Source organism: Venturia canescens, chromosome 2 (assembly GCF_019457755.1).
Source record: "Venturia canescens isolate UGA chromosome 2, ASM1945775v1, whole genome shotgun sequence".
NCBI classification, from domain to species: domain Eukaryota; kingdom Metazoa; phylum Arthropoda; class Insecta; order Hymenoptera; family Ichneumonidae; genus Venturia; species Venturia canescens.
The window spans coordinates 9,853,990-9,871,058 of NC_057422.1; positions in this window are offsets into that span (position 1 = coordinate 9,853,990).

The following is a 17,069-nucleotide window of genomic DNA, read 5'->3' on the forward strand; positions in this document are numbered from 1 at the left end:
TCCTCTCGTAAGACGAAGCTCCGCGAATGAATTTTCGAAGCGTTTTATCGAGGTGCCGAAAATATAGATTGATCCTTCGAAATTTTTCTTCTGGAACACCTTGAGCCAGATACAAAGGGATTAATCCTTTCAACGAAGAGTTCGAGATTTCGAATCGCAAAGTGAGATCATCGAATACCCTCTTGATTTACGGCCTTCAGAGGGTTGTTGAAGGGATAAGTGGGAGAAAGAGCGAGAGAAAGAGAAAAGAGGGAGAAGGAGAGCGTGACTGAAAGATAACGGACTCTGGGTTATCGCTGCGGTATATGTTGTTGGGGCTTTACAGTCAAGACCGATCGAGTTTGAGCGAGTGTTAGCTAGACAAAAAAAGGCGTGAACGGTATGAGAGATCGAGAGAAACGTTCACTTGTTCACTTTTGCCGTCGGTCCGCTGCGGACAACGGTCATTAAATTGATAAGACTGCGAAAATAAGTTGCAAGATGAGAAAGACAAAGATGGATAGTGAGGGAGAGAACGGCGTGGCAAAGTGCTAAAGCTTCTAGTCGGCTCGAGATCTTTGAGCCTCACCCGTTCAAGAGAAATAAAGATGTCGTAAAAGGGCGGATAGAGAGACAGAGAACAATGATAAGAGCAAATCATGAGATGGAGAGAAAGAGGGAACCAATAGAGAAAAGTAGCCGAGGGGCCAATCGTGATCCAGCGATCCCACGAAACTCATGCTGGTCCACATCGCAAAATCTTTCGATCGTTTAGCGAGCCTCTCGCCACGTAAAAACTATCATAAACAGTCCAATGTATGGATTATTATACCTGTTAAACTTCACCCATTAAAATCGCAGCTTTCTCGAAACGATTTATCGAATTCTTGAGCTCCGATTAGAAAATTACGATGAATAATTAACACTGGCCTTTTAAAATAACTCAATTCCCTGATAATAATACATTTTTCATCGAAGCAAGTGATCTTTTTTCAATATCACACTCGGATAGAATAGATACATCGATGACGAATCGAAGGAGAGCATCGATCAATAAAATCATCGATTCGCGACATCCAATTCCTAGAATACCATTGCTGCAAGTAATTTTGCTTCCTCAATGTTTCCTCAATCAAGCAAGAGCATTATTTCATTCGATTTTCCTCCTCTTCTAGATAACCTTCGGAAAAACCCATATTCCTTTGCAGTCTCTGACTCTAGAGCTTTGTACTAACTTGAAATAAATCGTAATCTAAGGAAATAAAAGAGTTTTAGAGACCGACACGTATATGTACTCGAGTGTCATGGAGATTGGAAGCCAATCGTAAAATATCCGGTGTACCTAAATACCGACGTAGAAATCGTCCAGTGTGGAGATTGTTGAGCTGGAAAATCGTGCGATATGCTGATGAAGTCGCGGGAGGGGAATGGTCGTGTGCCTCTCGAAACTCCACATACATGTACAAATATCCCTTCTTCGAGACTGTATCTCGTCGAATAGGTTTCTCCTTCATGAAATTCCCGAGGAAAAGTTTGTTGCCTGCGCATCCTAATAGAATATTCCAGGGTGCTATGACTGTCAATGCAGAAGCTGCGGTCTTACTTCACCGCGTTTTCTTATCCTCCGACGAGTATTCACACACATACTCACATTCATGCGCCCGCAATTGCAGTTTCGCCGGGCTCTCTGAGCGATTCCACCTGCTGATTTTGCCAGATCTGTTTTACATAGTCAGATAAATTCACCCCCTCGCTTTTATCGTCTCGTAAAGTAAGCGAAGGAATTGAGAGATAGCAGTTTCGCGGATGCACACACTAACCGTGAAATAACATGGAAATATGCATATGGCTTTTCACGCCAAGTCATTTTTTGCCCACGGCTCGTAACTTTTTCCTCACAACGGAGTGGGACAAATTATTCAATCGATTGCGAGCGGCTTCCGGTCAAGACTTTCGGGCCTTTTCGTTTGTCATTTTTTTTTTCAAATTCTTTTACTTAGTGAAAATATTTGATGGTGATTAAACTTTCTTCTATCATTTGAATTATTCCAACACCTTGAGCTGACCTTTAATTCCAAGAAATCTTCACATTCTTACCTGCACTCGCTACGGAACCTTTCGAAGAACTGTAAGCACTCAGCAAATTAAATCAGCTGGATTAATCGAATTAATTGCTTTTTCGAATATCAGGCCCCGGCCTTTTCGAGATTCTTTGGGTAAACCTAGTGATTAACGAGACGGATATTCATTTACGGTTTGACACTCTTACATTCTTATAGATACTGACGAATATGGAAAAAAATGCCTTTTAAAATATGCTTCAAATATTTTGATAAATCAAAATATCACAACTCGATATTTCTGAGCATAACTTTGTTAATGGGTCGACCTCAACGTTGCAGATATACGGCATTGGGACACTCTCAATTCCACAACGTTTTTCCGTATGAAAACGTTCTCGTTATTATGTTCTCCCCGATCTTATAGATCATTAGTTAGTTAAAACAAAAGGTATTCACCGTTCAAAACATACTGCAAGGAATTCTCGTGTTATGGGGCCTTAAACACCACCCAGTACGAACGTTAAAATGCCTGAATCACATATTTAGAAAGAGGTCTGACTATCGTTTCAGAACATCGGCGTGCTCGATGGAAATCTGAGATCACTCGAGCGATAGGACTATAAGCAAAGGAGGCTGCGCAGATTCGCGAAAGAATAAAACTATATACGTTTATGTGTTTGTGAGGTATGTCAAAGTATTCCGGGAATGAGTATCTACCGTTAATAAGTCAGTCGAGCAGTACGAGATATTCTTGGGGTTGTACTGCGTCGTCTCCATCGACACGTAGAGGGCGTTTTTTGCAGAATACAAACTCCTTGTGACGAAAATAAGAGTAAATTTTTTATTGGTTTCACGTATGCGAAATAATTTTCTCGTAGTAATCGTGGCGTCATTCATATTTTTGGTGAATTAAAAAATATTTTGAGTACCAGCACTGGCTGGTTTGTGAGTAATTGCATTTCAAGCCCGGACTTAGGCCCGAAGTCACTTTTGGTCTCGCAGGTGAATGTCGAATGCAATAGTTTCCGTTAATTTTTTTGAATTTTGCCATTTTTCCAACGAACTTTCCGATACGTCCGAGCATTTTTGCTATTGGCCGAAATTGGCGCTGCGTCGAAAATGGAACGTTGGATCCGAGAATTTTTTTCTTTCGCGTTATACTTTGTCCGTAAATTCAAATTTTTACATAATTCACTAAATTTGACGCGAATTGGTTTGAAAATAATGAAAATCGGGTGAGCTTCAATTTCATGCAAAAAGTCCTATATGCATGGAAGCACCACGTGGATTTCTTTGGCGAGTGAATTCCGCATCGTCGTGAAATCCCGTACGACTCTACTATTCTCGTGCTGCTGGCTGTTGACAAAAAAGTGTAAATATGCGTACGCAGCCATTGTCACGTTTATTTATATATTAATGTTTTATGCAAAAGCGACGGGAGTACACCGTGTGGGCTAACACTTGTTGCATCGGTCAGGAGGAAAGGCCATTGTGCGAGGTGCTGCGCGCTGCCTTCACCCATTTTAGAGCCACCTACGTGATGCGTTACGAACTCTGCATCGCGCACGCCGGAGTTGATACACGGTATAAAATAACTGCGAGCTTTTGCATAGGAACGTGTGATGGGAAAAAAAGGGGCGTAAGATGTGTAAATTTGATTCTCCATTGCGGGGAATACGCCATTTTCAATAGTCAGATTCTCGTATGAAAGTTAGGAGACGAGCTAAAAGATCGCATAAAAACAAACAATTGTGGGTACGATCCGTGTCTCGCAGGTTCGCCGTTTCCCGCCAAACGAACGAGACGAAAACAGGGATCACAACCTCTGAACTGTTAATCCCAATAGCGGAGTTCCTTGAAGAATAATATATTCCGGTTGTGGCCCATGCTATAAAACGATGACGGAGTACCGATGAGTTGCTAAAATATCTCGGCAAGGACGAGAGTTCTCCAGAAAGTTGAGACCTTCCTCAATAATTTAGCGCTTGAAAAACATTGATTTTTTTCTTCTACAGCGTTTTGTTTATTCGCAAAGATTCAATTGGCACTGAAGCTTCAGTTATAATGCATAAAAATAAGCATTATTCCGTGTAGTTTCCGAGTGAGCATAATTCACCATCTTTCATACAACTTGTGCTGATGTTCCCGACTCAAAATAGAATGCTGCTTTCCGTTCGCAACTCAAGCAATGAAAAGAACTATATAATTCTTCGAAAGGACTTTAACAACAAACGTACAGCTATAAAACCGTGTACGGACGCGATGTGAACTCTGTGACGAGAGTCTCTCTGTTGCTCCTAGGAATTAGCATCGGATACTGGTAGCGTAAGTACACGAGGCAAGATTCTATACAGTTCCCCGAATACATATATATATATATATTAATGTACATTCGGAGTCTTTAGCTCTCGCTTACGATGGCCATGCACGACGACCCTTCTCGCAAACAACACTGAGCAACATAGTAAGGTATTATTATTCAGAGACGCTTACATAAGTAGTTTTGAGTTACATCTCGTTAGGCAAAACGACAAGCGCAGAACCCTTCGTGTGACTTGAGTTACTACCGGAACCGGTAGATCTTCCACTGTCTTTTTTCACGCTCCTTCTTCTTATTCTCCCGGTTCTCCATCACGTTCGTACACTGTTTGAAATATTGTGGACAGCTTTGTTTACCAGAGAGCACGTAATGTTTACCGGAAACTACTTGGGGACACAGCGCACCGTGAAGTCAGCCCTTGATCCACATAAAATGGCACTTTATCTCAATCACATATTTTTCAAGTTGAATTTCGAGAGTTGCCCTTGCGGAGAAAATTTCGCTATAAATCAAAATGAAGCGAAAATATGCTGAAGAGATAAGCTCGTATGAGTACTCTCCCAAGTGAACGTGACCGGTAACTTAATGATAAGCTCGAGTCAAAAGCACCAAGTAACCTTCGGCTGTGACATTTGTGGCTGGTTACAGTAATCGGCACTTCCCTATTTCCTGTATTTAATAATCGGATCTCTCGAGGCTCGGGCAACTTACGTTGAACATTCAACGAATCGAATCATTAACAATCTCTTTTCAGATAGTAAACGAGTGTTTTTTTTTGGGATTGTGCACGCAAGGCTTGCTCCCCGGTGCGTTCTCATCGAGCGTAAGAAACTAGGCAATGCAACTCATAATAATGGTATTATTACTAGTTGGTGGACTACTAAAAATATCAGAAAATATAATCGAAAAAAATCACAGTTTATCACCACTTTCTTTTGGTTTACAGCCACATCGTTAATATTCCGTTAAAAGTGAATGGCTCCTTGGCACGATCATATTTCACTGAAGGAGCACGTAACAGTGCTGGGGCAGCAATTTTAATTACGACTTAAGATTCTTAAGTGAGCTAACGATCGTAGGACAGTGGAATTAGTAAGATAATATTGGTCTGGTAAACAAAAGCTGAGAAGTACCAATAAATAATCCTCGACGTGAATATTAAAGGATCCTTTGGCTCGGTAGGTATGGATATCCAAGTAATTCCAAGAACATCCTTCGTTTAAAGAGCGTGTACTCTCGCATCAGCTAAATATAAACTGTATCGCGGCGTGATCTCGTCCCTTTTCCGCTACTTGCTCCTCTCTCCTTCTTCCATTTACTTATACACTCGACTTTAAATGTACTCCGTGGGTTCTCGTACTCCGTTGCGGAAGCGAGTGAGTGGGATTTTGTCGCAATGCGACGCTCCCTGTAGCAGAAAGAAAGAGTGTGTGTGTGTGTGTGTGTGTGAGTGCGACGTAGAGAAAGAGGTAGAGAGCAAAGACGAGGTCGACCTGCTGGTACATGCGAGCGGAAAATGGCCTCCGGATCATCCAGTTTTCGAGCATACACGTGTACATTCATCTTACGTATTATTCACCACAATCTTGTTTCACCATTTGTTTTCCTCGCGCGCGCGTGTCCACATTCACGATCGCAAGGGAACCGCGAAGTGCAAATCTCGAGTCACATCGGCAACCTCTCGAGGGAGGTTCTAAATGTCAACGGAGTTTATATTCGTTTCGTTTTTGCCAGATCCTGCTCCAACGTATCGCCATTGTCGTTTCACAGAACCCGTAAAGATAATTATCAACTATATGTACACCACAGAAAAATACCCTGGAGCAATGATACAGATGAAGATCTTCGCCACTGTAATTGATGCATTCGTGCAAATCCAGTCGTCGCGACATTATCGCGTACATAGAAAGTTCTTCTAAAGTAGATCTAGGTTGGATTACTCTTGAAAACATCATCGGGAATGAACGAAGTAGGAGACAGCTACGATTAAGCAATCAAAGAGTGAAACGATGCACAATCGAGTTCACCTTGAAATATGAGCTCCTTTAGGTTGATACGCTTTTCGTGATAGATTCTAGGGCTTCAACTTTCGTTGTCCATATTTTCATTGTCGGTATTTCATTGGTTTCAGAGAGAATGAGAAAATGATGAAAAAATGATGACTCTAAAAGCACAAAAACATTCCAGCCTCGACGGGTCCAGAGCGAGGCTTTGAAAAAAGTCAGCGCTGCGATTTCAGGATAAAACGCAGGACCTCGTTGTTCAAAGGGTTCACTGAACCCGGGGATAAGGTAGTACAGGATACTGAGACGAGAGAGTGAAACTACGGTTCTCGGAGGTTCCGAGGACAGACGTCGTAAGAAAAGGTGATGACCATACAATCAACCGGGAAGGAGCGCAGGAGTGGGAAAGAAATATGACGAAGGCCAAGGGGGCAAAGGATCGCGCTCTGCTTTTGCTCTTTTTCGTCGCGGGGATGGCGCCCGATATTGTAAATCGGAAAAAAATTTAAGGACTAGCCCCCCCCCCCCACAGTGAATTGCGTGTAGCAGGAACGCTTCTTGAACGTTGTACCAAAGTATTTTTAAAACTCGTTCGACGATGCGAAACCATTTTCGGCCACGGAATGAAGGCGACGTCGCGAAGAAGGAGAAGAAGAGGACACGCTGGAAGAATAACAGGAACGAAGGAACAGCTTTCCTTGAAGACACATTCGAGAGAACTCATTTTCGACTGTTGCGGGATGCAAGAAAGAATATGGCCGGAATAAATAAAAAAAATGAGCAAAAAGAGAGCGAACAATCAAATCGCGCCGGCGCTATAAAAGCCAACCCGCGAATGTGTACGGTTACTTTCTCGTACATGCAAGAGTATTCTCGCCCTCTTGTAATACACATCGCTTACGAGATACGTACGAGAGAATGACTAAAGAGGAATAAGACGTGCTTCCCGCGTGACATTTTTTTTCAGGACAAATATAAGACAGAAGCCCAGTGTGATTATTCCCGAATTTTTTCCCACCGATTTATCTTCCCCCCCTCCTAACGCAAGTCGCTCTTTCGCGCTCCCTTTTTATCTTGCTCGTCCCAATGAATTTTAAGTTGCCGACGCGAGAGCTCCCGCTGCCGAAATTGGTCAAGCATTTTTGAAAACTTGTTCGCGGAATTGTTCGCTTGGGATCCTTCTTCGGCTTTGGCGCCGTCTTTCGACGAGCAATTCCGAGTCAACGAGATTCCTGCTGATGAGTTTCGATTACTGACACGATCTTGTACTTTACGTGATTCGGGTCACCGAATCTCTTTTTCAATGAGACTGAACTTGATGACATTGTTCAGTGAGTAACATTTGTAACTTAAGAACATTTTTTTTTTTTTAATATACACATAATTATCAATAGTTTATGCCTGTCGCCTAACAGCGATCAAGAGACTCGATTTTTGGATTACTGGCAACAATCACTTTTTCTGTTGGACCATTGATTCTCAAATATTGTCTTCCAGAACTCTGGGGATTCAGTTTTATTCTTCCATTTTCGTGAGTCAACTGTTTCTTTTCTGTCTCCTCGTGCTTAAATTTTTCCTTCGCGTCGGAATAGCGGACCAACATAATACGTGTATTGGACAGGGTCTGGAAGTTCTTTTCGCGGAGCACGACGAGGCCCTATTCCTGGGTCTCAAAGTCAAGTGCCGTGAAGCGACGTTTTACGATCCACCGTAAATACTTTTGTGCGTATATGCAACAGATGTTATACTGTTTGTGTGTGTGTGTGTGTGTGTGTGTGTGTGTGTGTGTGTGTGTGTGTGTGTGTGTGTGTGTGTGTGTGTGTGTGTGTGTGTGTGTGTGTGTGTGTGTGTGTGTGTGTGTGTGTGTGTGTGTGTGTGTGTGTGTGTGTGTGTGTGTGTGTGTGTGTGTGTGTGTGTGTGTGTGTGTGTGTGTGTATGCGGAGCCCTTAAAGTTGCTTAACGAACGCTCGGAGGGCTACAACGTGGATAATGTGCGAGCGCGCGCCCGGCTCTTTTCTGCTGCCACACACACTTCATTGTATTCATACAAGCGGCGCGTCTTGGAATGCGAAATTTTTGACTTTGAACCAAGTGCAAGAGTAAACCACAGAAAAAAGGAGCCGCGGTAAGAATGGAAAAAAAATTGAGTGCACCCGCGAAACCGAGGCCATTCAATACTTTTTACGAGCCAGCAGCCTTGTGGCTGCAGGTTTACATTTAGCGATGTACTGGGGAAGATTAATTAAATGTTATACCGTTCTTGTACATGCAACGGTGTACAAAGTTGCGTTGATATTTTTTTAATGGACCGACGGCTACGGGTTCGCGGTCAGTATGCGGCTTTTACAATCTCTCAAGTTAAAATGCTTCCAGCAGAGTCAGGATTCGGATGGGCGAGCGCTCATAGACTAGCACCGATTCCGAGACCGCGCTCGAATGCTGAGCGAGGGACAGTTTTTTCCCGGATTCTGGTTCAGTTTTTCACTGCAAATACGGTACAGTTATTTATTTAAACTTTTTGTTTGCGTGAGTTTTTTTAATTTGCGTCGAAGACGATTTGACGCATTGATTTGTATATTTGCAAATTTTTATCGAGAGTGTTACGACGTGATGTTGAAAGTGACCGCACATCCTTTTTTGGCCACTGCTAAGCGCGTTCGTGAAGAATATTTAACGTGGGTAGTCCGAACACTTCGCATACGAACTCGCAAATTGCGGGCGTTCAATAATACTCGATGATTTTTTTTTCCTGAGTTTTTAAGTTTCGAGGGGTCTCGAAACTCTCGATACGTGCACAATTCAGAAGTAGGCTGCGACAAAAACGAGAAACCACTTCGAAAATGTTTGATCACGGGCGAAGTGGGCAAGGTTTCTACAAACCTTTCGCTATGTACGAACATGCAAATAGTGTCGCTGTTGGGGGGAAAAAATTGTTTAGAAAGTCAGCTCTTGCAAACAAAAAACTATTCTGACTGAAAAAACCTCGTGGGCGACCGGCGAGACTTGAAAGTAAAACTCTCATTCATTTGAACTGTTTAAATTTAATCTTCCGATTCAGGAGTTTTGTGCGAGTCGACAAAACAGGAAATTCGATGTTCCAGTAGCGTTTGGAAGAAAACTTGCATAAAGAAAAATGAAAAGGAACTGGAATGAGAGGCAGTGAAACTTCTGGCTCGTTATCGTAATACATAAAACAGCTCGTGGTTTGGGATCAAACGATGTACACCATCTTTCAAAAGTAATTTCACGCTTGTCAAAAGTATCACCGCAAATTTCACTCATCTAACGTAACGAGAACGATGATTCGACCTTCAATAAGCATAAAATGGATCCAAAAATCCTCAAACTGAAGAAGCGATGTTCAATATTAATTTTCTACGGTGTATATAAACAGGCGTTTACATGTTTGCTACAGAAAATTTCGATAAACATGAGAAAATTAGATTGGCCAAAACTGAGTATGGAAATTGAATATTCAGAGCTCTCAGATAATAATAAACTTTTGACAGACAGTGTAGAAATGTCTCTTCTCACATATAGATTCCGAAGAAACTTTGTGAAATATCGTTTCGGTTCACCGACCCTTCGCAAACTCGAAGATATTGGCTCGGAAATGATGTTACACTGGCAAACAAAATGAGGGGAAGAGAAAAACAGCGAGAGACAGTGTGAGAGCAAGCAAGATAGTATGACGATAGTCGATGACCAACTTGGTACTTTTGCCAATTGCAGCTTATGTTGGTGGTCTACGTAAACGCACAGATGCGCGCGCACACACACGTAAATGTTGGCGGCACAGAGGAAAAAACGATGGAAAGAGAAAGAGAACGCTTCGAATGCACCTGTATCAGACGTCGAAATCTTTAAAATGGCATATGAACAAAAAAAGATTCTATTTGGCTCATGGATCGAGAATTCCGGATCGAAGTTTGTTGAACGATCGTTCGTTGACTGCAGTTCCAATAGAGCAGTTCACCAACCTCTTTCATGAGATTCTACGTAGTTTCGTCTCTTTTCTTTTGCACATATATGGGAGAAAAATATAGCGGATATGGTGGAGAGACTTTGGCTATCGAGCTCTGAGATAGTAAAACCTCAGACACATACTACGATTTATTTCCTCTTCTTTCACCACAACATTCGGCTCATTCGTATTCCATGTTTTTACTTCATTCTCAATCTAGAGCTACTCGCATTTGGTCAGAGCATTACTTCTTTAAACCACTAAAAACCTGTTGTTTTTTTTTTTCAATTTCTTTTATTTAAAAATCAAAGAATTAAAGTAGTTCGGCCGCTCGATAAAGTACGGTGAAGGTCCACTTTTTTGCGGTAAATGATAGCTCAAGGTTCCCTGATAACGTGAAGCACAGTTTCGGGGCTTCTTACGGAGCAAAATTTTGAATTATTTCATTTACAATTTTGAGTTTTTAACACGGTACTCTATGGAAGAACTCAAAATAGTATATATTAATTGTGAAAAAATTGTACGGTCTTCGAGCTTCGGAAAAGTTTATATCGTGAAGAAAATTTATCACAGATTGCGTTTCTTTAAAAAAAATATTATCTTACGGGGCATTTAAGAAAGAAAACATGAAAAAACTTGAGTTTTTGACGCGACGAAAGCGGATGCTAATCGTTACGTTGGACTGATGGTAACAGCTGATTGAACTTCGGGCAAATTCGGGAATCGCGAGAATTACATGAAATTTATTTTTGACACTGACTCACAGTGCTTTCATTTAGCTTCGATTTTTTAAACGAATTGACCATTTCTTGTTCTCGGTGCCATCACACCGATATAAACTTTCTTTCACGCAATAAAAATGTTTCCTGTATTGTGTATTTCAAGTGTCACCTGGTACCGACTCAATCATTGAGCTAGTCAAGTTGAAGTATAAATTTTATCTTTTATGATATTTCAAAAGCATTTTATTACATTCCTATGATAAAAATATTCTCAACGTAAGTGTTTATTAATTTTATTGATAATTTAGACTTGAAATTAATCAACGCATAAAGTAGTTGCAAACTTGACTACTCATAGCCGAACTACTTTGAGCATCGATTCACGAATTTCGAAAAGTTGGACAAACAAAACACGTTTTTAGGTCTGCTCGTTCATTTCCGTGGTCACCGACACACCAGGTGACGTTCTCATCCGAAACTTTAGTTTTTCATTCATAGATAAAATAGTCGACGAATATTTGAAATGGGAAAAGCACGATATTTCAAAGATAAAATTTCCCCTTCAATTCCCACGGTATACGAAGGGATCGTAAGCTTTTTTGCTTCGAGGAAAAAACCCTTAGAGCACGTATCATATTTGTACTGTTGATATATTATGTGTGCGAGTTGGCGCAATGCATCAACCGGGGTAAAACGCGAGACGCCTTGCAGACACGTTGGCCAGAAGAAAGCTTTGAGACTTGTACACGCAGAGTTTACAAGGGATCGCGGAGACGACCCGCCATCGTCGTCGTCGGTATCCGCAAACGAACCGCGAGATAACCGCATGTCTCGTGATCAATTTCCCTCAATCCCACCATCTTCTGTCCTGAAAGCAAAGAAAAAAAGTGAAAAAAGAAATTGTATAAAGAGTCTTAAATTGATATATTGCTGTCACTACCAGCGCGTACTAATCAAAGAGGTTTGAGCGATGTCCCAAGCAATGCGGGTAAAGAACAAAAAGGTGAGTGTTACAATTATTCTACGTTGACACAAATCAACCATGAAAGAATAATTTGTCCGATGTTACACAAACATTCTCTAAGTAAAACTTCAACTTCTCAGGTTGTGAAACTAACATGAATTTCAATTTATAAATATTGCACAAATACATCGTAGTTTACGTGAATGTGTATGAGTGTATGCTCAACGCCCGGTATATAAATTAAATTTTATATGTATAAGGAAAGGACAAGAAATAAACTGTAATAACTGTATGCGCAACAATTTAACAGCAACATAGCAATTATTCGAATTTTTAATCTGTTTCTATGTCACATTCCATTTATACATAGAGCTTTTAGTGTATTGTATATTACCGGTAATCTCTCAGGTGGAAATAAGCATTATGATTGGTGGCCTACTACCTTCAATCAGGCGCGATATGCCACGCGATGTGGTTGATGCGACGGCAAAAGGCATAGCAAAAGGAGAGTGATGGCCGACGTTGTAAACATGATTCTCTGGCCGAGCGTCGCGTTGCAAAATGCTTTTGCTCGATCTCGCACACCGTCCTCAGAATTCCTCGAGGTGGCATAAGCCCGAGAGTCGTGTACACATATATATTTATCGTGTTCATTCTTTCATTGCGAGACGCGAAATTAGGCTAAATCCGTATAAGGTAACGGGGAGCTCGCGGATTCGCTTTCATTCGCTTCTCGCGCGCCATGCTCTCTTCGGCAGTACTTTGCAAGAGCACCTCGTACAGCCCCGCGCCACTAGAGCGGTGAAGTATTTTCGGCAATATTAGTCAATTGAAGAAAATCAATTATGGAGATGAAAGAAAGAAAATTGGCAGATGCTCCCGGGGGTTCGAAAATTAAAGTCTGCATCACGAAGCTCAATTGGTTTTATGCTACGATTTCACCGAAAGCTAGTCGTGTTACGTCTTTCTCGTGCCTCTATAGACTTTCTATAACGTATTTGAAGTGCACGCGTTTCCTTAAAATCTCATCAGACAAAATATTTCAACTTTTTCAGAGAGTTCCGGGCGGGGAGTACGGACGGGGAGCGAGAGCTTGCGTACATCGATCTCGGAGTTGAATCAACACTTGGCCTTCGATTCAAACTCGATTTTTCACGCGAGGAATTTCCCTTCGAGTTTCTCCTGTTCGCCAGTTTTCTTCACCGTAAAACAAGCTTAGCCAAGTTTTGAGGAAAAGTTTTTCTGCTTTCGAGACGTGCCTCCAGCCCAAGGTTCATCAATGTCAGAGCAGCGTGTGTTCTAATATATTGCTTATTGTTGGTAGTTCATAATGGATTGTATTTTTTCGGGATTACCTCCAAGCCTTAAAGGAGGTGTGAAAAAGTGTGAAAGACGAAACACACGATGCATGTATCCCATGAAATTTAATGGGTATTCTCGACAGCGTATGAATGTCGAGCCGAACGTCGGTAAACATTTGTTTCGGTTTCTCCGAGCTCTGGGTATCAAGTATCAGGACATTCATCTGCACTTCGCGTTGTTACAAGAGTGCGCTACAGATCCACGTATATCAAATACAAATATGGAATATGTTCTTTTGTCGGCGTACTCCGGAGCTTTCCAAATCGACGAATTAACACCGTTTAATTCATCGTGTAATTTATAGCGCACGAGAGAATTACCCTATTCACTTTCCAAATATGCTGGACCCGCGCGCGCGCGCGAGCGGAGAGTTCGTCAGATGAACTGGGACAAGGCTCCTCTCTTGAGAGCGGCGGCATACCGGGTTCATGCATTTTTTTTCGTACCCGCGCGCATACATGCCCTCATGTTTCCTCAAGGCCTTAGTGAGGTTCAAGTACGGCCATGCATTCGCACAGGCAGAAACTATAAATATATTCTGCAAACGATCAACAACGTACGGGGGCTGCTTCACACATAAATTTTTCACAGTTTCCTTTCAATCGTTAAACCGTGCGAGCGGGGGAGAAGCAACGAAGAAAGTTATTTCGTTGTGTCTGGTTAGAACAACGTATATTTCAAGCGTCTGCGTTGATTGTTTGATCTCAACGAGATTCCGAAGGCATATTCATCGACAACAAATGCCCATTGGTAACGAGAATATATCAATTAAACACGGATTACACAATAATAGTGACAAGTTGATTTTAGCGGCTCGAATGGACCTGGCACCTTTTTAGATAAATCATTGATAGGTACAATTACTGTTTACTTAAGACGAGCCTCAGGGCACTATTGAGAGCTATCGAGATCTCCGGTCTCTCAATCTCCCAGCAAAATATTACGAAATTCTCATAAACTTGACCCGCGCAATCCTCATTGAATTCTCATTCAAGCATGAAATCACTCTTATACCAGTATAATATCGTCAGTTTTATCGAGTTAGTGGCTGAGAGATTGCACCGAGTTATAACGCTAGTCATCTATCCCCACGAATATGTATATACGTCGACAATATATGTGCACACACATTTGCAAGTATGCACGATGCAGTTTCTGACCGAGAGGCTCCATTGTTCCTGAGATCTTACTCTCCTGCGTGCATTTGCCATGTAATGCGAATGCTGCCCTCGCATCCATGGAGCTGCGGTTCAGTAGATACGTATATTACGGGCACATGAGAATCCTCCTGTGAACCGTCCCCGTAAGCGTCGGGGTAAAAGATCGAGCGTGGGTAGACCAATAACGTATGCTCGGACCGGAGAAGCTTCCTCTCGGCAACACTCTCCGCGTAATCGCGTTACCATATGCACGCATTCGTCTCTGCGGTTACGCGTGTACCACTCGACGTTCCTTTCAAAGCTCGAGACAATACATAGGCTGTCGCCGAAAGTTATGCCGAACATCACGAGTTACTGAATTGTGATGAAAACCGTTTTTCTTCAGGTTGAGCGCAAGAATGATGGAATAATGGATGATTAACGGGGTAGAATTCGTTCGGGCGGGTGATCGGGAGATGAGCGATCATGATGACTGTTAAGGTGTCTACCCTGATTGAACGCGCAAAAAAAGGCTTCGCGATTTTTTTTGATGGTTTTAAGTGATTAATCTTGATATATAAAGTGTTAAACCTGATGATTACACTTTTGAGATATACACAAATTTTTTTTAATTTATTTTCGTCACTTTTCGTAGAGAAAAATGGAGGGGAAACATGATCTGGAAAAGATGGGTGTGCACTGTTGATGAAATCTCTTGAATGGTTGATCCGAAAAAATGGTTTTAGATTCAGTAGGTTAATAGCTATAGGGCTCATTATACGATTTTTTATGCTTTCAAAAATGACCGAATAGCAGTAAAGCTATTAAAATATTTAGCCGATTCAATTGTCAATGAAACGGGAATAAGTGTGATGCTTTCTCAAAAATAAACAATTGCTGACTTTTGCTGCGTGCATATATTGAGAATCAGTCTAAGGATTCAAAGACTTTTGTTTACAGTTCAAGAATCCATTTGCATCGCTGACTTTTAATGATTTTTATATTCTTCCATATTCCTCGGTGATCGACTTCCATTTTCAATGTTTTTTTTTCACACTTTTCTGGTTTTTCCGATCGCATTGCTCCAGCACGAATTTCAAGAAGAGTTTTTTCTCAACGTGGCATGGTACTGCTTCGCTGGCTATCAAAAGATCTCAAGAGATGAACTCTGTGATCAAATTGCCTATGAAACTTTGAAAAGTCGGTTACGACGTCCTACTTGGTGTGAGGGGATGACAATAATTACCCGCGAGCGCAGACAAACGAAAGAATAATTCAACTTCGTTTAAACAACGCCTTTTTGATATCGCCGATCACAATGATCTCCGCGACATAGGATAACCGTGCGTGAGCTATAGAGTGCAGCACTACAGTCGATGAGCGCGCTCTCTCGTGTCTGAATGGACAATTTTTCTGATGATATTTTGACTGCAAATCATTGAAAATAATTAATTTTTCGGAAAAAAATAATGATTAAAGTAATCAAATACGGTTTTTGTCCGATCAACAATGATCGCATTCAAAATCAAAATGACGTAAAAGGAAAAAAACTGTTTGAATCGAATGACGTTTTAAATGTCGTCGAAACAGAAAGTTTAGTGGATGAATTGACAGTGTTTAACCTTTTGATCCATTTGGTCCGTTTCACACTTTTCCATGGAGAATGGACTGTGCCCTTTGGGAAATAATAAAATTTTACTGATACTTCAACGTCTCGGCGTCGAAATTGTGCATTAGAGCACTCTCGAATAATGCAACAATATTTTCTCGATCGAGACGTGATGAAAAATAATTATTTTATTTTGTTAAATAATGCGAAATTCCCATATGCGCCTGCTTCAAATTGCACCTAGGAAGTTTTGAAATTGGCCGCATAGTGACACTGTAGACGCTCCGCACGGTCCCTATACCGGAACTGAGTAATAAAAGTGAAAGAGAACGAGGCGCGGGGAGCGGAAAAAGAGACGAGCGTGTTATGAGGACCTCCTGCCGCGGGAAAGAGAATCGTGCACTTTGATAATGACGAGCGGTGATGACGCAACCGCAAAAGCGTTCATCAGACCTAATGGTTCGGTGGACCAACCGCAAAACTAAATGAAACTCGCTTCTCCAGACGCGGTTACCGACGTTGCTTCGATGCAATTGGGAGAGCCCACCGCGAGGAAAACGGTCTTAACTGACTCTCGATATCTGTCTCCGACCTACCGGCGTGGAATTCAGGCTTCGTCCGAATTTACGCTCGGTTTGTCCCACAATAACGAAACGACGAAATTTCCAATGATTTCATTGCACTCAATGTCTCAAGATACTCCGCGATATTATTCGTCTATTTGACCACATAAAAATAGCGTCGTCCGACAGGAAATTCGCGGCTGTTCAAAGATTCTTGACTTCGACGAACGAAAAGCATGTTCGAAATGTCCTTCCCTCAAATTTCGAATACTTTTCGTTATTCCGAAACGAATTGCATTCGTAATGTTCTTATTATGAAGCACGACGCCTCTTTTCTTCGCGAGATAAAACGCTTAGAGTGTCCTTGCTGCAAAGGTTAAG